The sequence below is a fragment of the Manacus candei genome, unplaced genomic scaffold (genome assembly GCF_025592945.1).
Source record: "Manacus candei isolate 608988 ecotype Guabito, Panama unplaced genomic scaffold, ASM2559294v1 h1tg000563l, whole genome shotgun sequence".
Classification (NCBI taxonomy): Eukaryota; Metazoa; Chordata; class Aves; order Passeriformes; family Pipridae; genus Manacus; species Manacus candei.
The window spans coordinates 33,396-38,922 of record NW_026138611.1 but is presented as its reverse complement, the minus strand read 5'-3'; the positions used below and the strand labels follow the sequence as shown (position 1 = coordinate 38,922).

The window sequence follows — 5,527 nt, the reverse complement described above, 5'->3', positions numbered from 1 at the left end:
TCAGGAGATGTAGGCGGAGACGCGCGTGAACACGGTGGGCTTGAGGGCCGTGTTGCAGCCCAGGCTGGACACGAAGCTGGTGACCCCGTGCACCTGGTACTGGCCATTGACGGCGCAGTGGAGGGGACCCGCCCGAATCGCCCTGCGGGGACAGGGGGGTCAGAGGGGGCACAGGGGGGTCAGAGGGGGCACAGGGGGGTCAGAGGGGGCACAGGGGCTCGGGGGAGCCGGGGGGCACAGGGAGGGGCTGGGGGGTGAGAGGGGGAAAGGGGGGTCAGGGCGAGGGTGGGTGAGCCAGAGGGGAAGGAGGGAGCCGGGGGAGTGCAGAGAGGGGCCGGTGAATGGGGGGGAAAGGGGTCCGGGGGGGTAACGGGGGCACAGTGAGGGAACGGTGAGCGAGGGGAAGGAGGGGGAACGGGGGAGGCCCAGCCAGGGAACGGTGAGTGAGGGGAGCGGGGACACTGGAGGTGCTGGGGGGGGCACAGAGAGTTCCCTGGGGGGCAGAGGGGATGCTGGAGGTGCCGGGGGGCACAGAGAGGGGCCAGAGAGGGCCACAGGGAGGGGTCAGGGGCCCCAGGGATGCTGGAGGTGCCCGGAGGGGCACAGAGAGGGCGCTGGGTTAGAGTTCCCCGGGGGCAGAGGGGATGCTGGAGGTGCTGGGGGGATGCTGGAGGTGCCCAGGGGGATGCTGGAGGTGCTGGGGGGATGCTGGAGGTGCCCGGGGGGATGCTGGAGGTGCTGGGGGGATGCTGGAGGTGCACAAGGGGATGCTGGAGGTGCTGGGGGGATGCTGGAGGTGCCCGGGGGATGCTGGAGGTGCCCGGGGATGCTGGAGGTGCCCGGGGGGGAGCAGGGCCGTGCCTGGCAGCCGGAGCGCACGCCGTCGCCGCCGGCACAGACCATGGTGTTCTTGACGGTGGAGCCCCAGTAGGGCCGAGCTGGAGCAGGTCTGGTAGTCCACCACGGGCAGGTAGGCCTGGAGCAGGACGCTGGACAGCTGCCCGTTGGCTGCACGGACCCGGCGCCGTCAGTGCCCTCCGGCCCCAGACCCGCGGCCCACGCGGGCCCCCCCCCGGCCCCAGCCCGGCCCGCGGCCCCCCCCGGCCCCCGTGCCCCCCGAATCCCCCCAAACCCCCCCGGCCCCCGTGCCCTCCGAATCCCCCCAAACCCTCCCGGCCCCCGTGCCCCCGAATCCCCCCAAACCCCCCCCGGCCCCCGACCAAGCCTCCCGTGACGCCTCCCGGCCCTGCCCGGGCTCCCCAAAGCCGCCTGAGCTCCCCGCGGTGCCCCCGGTCGGGGGCATTGGGGCCCCCCGGACTCACTGCGGGTGCGGCCCCCAGCCCGTGATGTAGCAGGGGTAGTTGTTGGGCAGGACGGTGCCCTCCTGGGGCAGCACCGCCAGCTGCACGTAGCTGTTGAGGGTGGCCGAGCTGCCCAGGCGCAGCAGGGCGATGTCGTAGCTGCCCAGGGAGGGAGAGGGGAGAGGTTGTGGCCGGGCCCCCCCGAAGGGCGGCCGGGCTCCCCCCGAGCCCCCTCCCGCGGGCGTTACCCTGCGGCGACGTTGTTGCTGTTATAGAAGGGGTGGATGATGATCCTGCTGACGCTGAAGACCTGCTCGGTGCCCTCGTTGGCGCTCAGGTTGTGCTCCCCGGCCACCACGCGGAAGTTCAGGTTGCTGCCGGCCGGGGGGAAAAGGGGATCGGCCCCAAAGCGCGCTCAGGGCGGGGCTGAGCCGATCCCGAGCGCTCCGGGCGAGGAGAGGATGCTCCCGGAGACGGGCCCTGGAGCCCCGGGCGAGGAGCCCCAAAGGCCCTCCAGGGCTGGGAAGGTTTTGGGGAAAAAGGGCTTTTGCCGAGGAGCCCCCGAGCGAGGAGCCCCAAAGGCCTCCGAGGGTGGGAAGGTTTGTGGGAACAAAGGGCTTTTGCCGAGGAGCCCCCGAGAGAGAAGCCCCAAAGGCTGCCAAGGGTGGGAAGGGGGTTTTTGGGGAGCAAAGGGCTTTTCCTGAGGAGCCCCCGAGGTGCCTCCAAGGGTGGGAAGGTTTTTTGGGGGCAAAGGGCTTTTCCTGAGGAGCCCCCGAGTGAGGAACCCCAAAGACCTCCAGGGGTGGGAAGGAGGTTTTGGGGGTCCAAAGGGCTTTTCCCTGAGGGGCCCCCAAACGAGGAGCCCCAGTGATGCCTCCAAGGGTGGGAAGGAGGTTTTGGGGGTGCAAAGGATTTTGCCGCGGGGTTTTCAGGGTGGGCACGGACCTGGTGACGCAGTGGGCTGCCGTCATGACCCAGTTCCTCTGGATGAGGGATCCCCCGCAGGTGTGGTGCCAGCTGCCCCCCGAGGAATACTGCAGGGAGATCTGGGCGGGGGGGACACACGGGGGGGGTCACTGGCGGGTGCCGGGGCCGCACGACCGCCGGGCCGGGGGACCCCCGGCAGGACCCACCTGGGAGGGCCAGGAGTGCGAGCGCGCCTCGGTGCCCCCGACCACGCGCTGGGTGCCCGCGAGAGCCGGCTCGGAGCAGCGCCCTGGGGACAGACGGACAGGACGGACAGAGGGACAGAGGGACAGAGGGACAGGGGGACAGACGGACAGGGGCCAGGGGGACAGACGGACAGGGGGACAGAGGGACAGAGGGACAGAGGGACAGAGGGACAGGGGGACAGAGGGACAGAGGGACAAAGGGACAGGGGGACAGGGGGACAGAGGGACAGAGGGACAGAGGGACAGAGGGACAGGGGACAGACGGACAGGGGGACAGACGGACAGAGGGACAGAGGGACAGTGGGACAGACGGACAGAGGGACAGAGGGACAGAGGGACAGACGGACAGACGGACAGAGGGACAGAGGGACAGAGACACGGGTGAGCAGCGGCCGGGAGGGGGAGGTCAGGGGGGTCGGAGGCCGAAGGCTCCGTCGGGGCACCCACCGCAGAGGGCGAGGGCGGCGAGGAGCACGAGCTGCAGCATCTTCATCATCGTCCTCGTCCCGGGGCGCGGCGGAGGCGGCGGGAGCGGGGGCTGCGGCGCGGCCGCTTTAACGGGGCCGGCGAGGGAGGGGCGGGAAGGAAAGCAGGTGCCGCGGCCCCCCCGGGCGGCCTTGGACCCTCTGCCAGAGCACACACGGCCCGAGGGCAAGGCCGGAGCGCCCCGGGCACGGCCCGAGTGCCCCCCGGCTCTGGGGCCTTGGGACACCCCCCGAGTGCCCCCCGGATCTGGGTCCTTGGGACACCTCCCGAGTGCCCCCCGGCTCTGGGTCCTTGGGACACCCCGAGTGCCCCCCGGATCTGGGGCCTTGGACACCCCCCGAGTGCCCCCCGGCTCTGGGGCCTTGGGACACCCCCCGAGTGCCCCCCAGTTCTGGGTCTGTGGGACACCCCCCGAGTGCCCCCTGGCTCTGGGTCTTTGGGACACCCCCCGAGTGCCCCCCGGCTCTGGGTCCTTGGGACACCCCCGAGTGCCCCCCGGATCTGGGTCCTTGGACACCCCCCGAGTGCCCCCCGGCTCTGGGTCCTTTGGACACCCCGAGTGCCCCCCGGATCTGGGTCCTGACACCCCCCCGAGTGCCCCCCGGATCTGGGTTCTGACACCCCCCGAGTGCCCCCCGGCTCTGGGTCTGTGGGACACCCCCCGAGTGCCCCCCAGCTGCTCTGCCCTTCCCCACTCCTGTCCCGAGTTTGTCCCGCTCTCAGCCCCCAGGATGCTCCTCCTGGGGCTCATCCACGGCCCGGATTTGGGGGATGGTCCCAGGGTTTGGTCCAAGCCCTGAAGGTGCCACATCGGGATGGGGAAATGGAGGCAAACCCAGGGAACGACCTTCCCCCCCCTCCCCAACCCCCCCAGGGCTGGATCAGGAGATTCCCCCTCCCCCCCAGGGGCCTTCTTTTGGGGATAAACGGGACACCCACCAGGGCTGGAATAAAACCCGGATTTGGGGCCAAAACTGTGACGTTTTCCACCCCTTCAGCTCCGACTTGGGGCTGTTTTGGGGGAACCTTTGGCCTCGAGGTGCAGGCGCTGGCAAACAGCCCTCGGGGTCACGGGGACCGTCGTGTGCCCAGGGCAACAAAGCTGCGGGAATTCCAGAGCACCTGGAGCAGTTCTGCCCTTATCTCCAGGAAAACAGGAGGGTTGCCGGGAACACGATCTCCCCACACTCGGGGTTGTTTGATCGGCCCCAAGGGAGGGGCAGGGACGGAAGCAAAGGGTCCCACCCGGGGACAGCCCGACCCGAGGGAACCCCCCCCAGGGGACACGAAGGGCTGTGACCCCATTTTGGGGCCAAAAAGGTGGGATTGGGGCATTAATGATGGTTTTGGGGTTGTGCTGTGCAGGGCCAGGAGTTGGACTCGAGGAGCTTTGTTGGATCCCCTCCGACACCGAACATTCCAAGATTCTGTGATCCCTGTGGATCCCTCCCAACTCAGGTATCCCAGGATTCCATGATCCCGGAGGTCAGGGAGCGCCTGGACCACCCAGATCCATTGGGATTGGGGTATTTTGGGGGTTTTGGGGCTGTTCTGTGCAGGGCCAGGAGCTGGACAGAACGTTCCTGGTGAGTCCCCCCCAACTCCACACGTCCCACAGTTCTGGGACACTCGTGGGTTCTCTCCAGCTCCGGCCATTCCACGATCCCGGGATTCCGGAGGGCAGGGAGCACTTGGACAGCACTCTTGGCCAGTGGGATTTTGGGGGGTTGGGGTTTGTCCTTTGCAGAGCCAAGAGTTGATGTCGATGATCCCTGTGGGTCCCTCCCAGCTCAGGATAATCCATCATTCCACAATTCCAGAGGTCAGGGAGTGCTTGGACAACACTCTTGGGTGTCGGGTTTGGGGATTTCAGCAGCAAAAGCTCCACCCCACCCAGGGACACCCCGACCCAAACGAACCCCCCAAGTGTGACACAAAGGGATTAAAGTCACATTTTGGCTGCAAAAGGGAGTTTTCAGGGCAAGGAGAGGGAGGGAATTGGAATGGGAGGAGCGAGGGGAGCTGGGAGGAGCCGGAGACGGGATCTGTGGAAAATAAATCATCTCTTTATTTGAGGTCCCGTGTCCAAGGCAGGTTCTGCCCCTTTATGTCCCTTCCGGGGGGATTTTCCTGGAGGATAAATGAAATGGCGACGGAAGGGGCAGCGACAGGAGTCGGGCTTGACAAAAAAAACCCAAACAAACCAGGACTTAGAGGTGACCTGAGGAGATCTGGATGCCGTGGTGGCATCCAGGGAAAATCCTGCTCGGGATCAGCCCGAGCGGGAATCGCCCCTGGGAATCGTCATTTTGCAACAACAACAACAATTATAAACCCCAAAAATGCCCCTGGAAAACGCTGGGAAGCAGCCTTTGGGGTCATGGGGATCGTCGTGTGCCCCCAGGGGAACAAAACTCCAGAATCCCAAAGCACCTGGTGCAGTTCTGCTCCAGTCTCCAAGGAAAACTCGGGGTTTCCCCGGGAACACGATCTCCCCATGACCTTCCTAAAATCCCCTCCCTCCCTAATCCAAGGCACAGATCCCAATTCCTCCCCTTGCCCGTCTGG

General features: G+C 67.1%; 1 pseudogene; it reads right to left on the bottom strand.

Moving 5' to 3' along the window:
• Positions 1-3,033, bottom strand: LOC127466014 (chymotrypsin-like elastase family member 1; annotated as a pseudogene).
• Between the last annotated feature and the right edge of the window lie 2,494 nt (positions 3,034-5,527).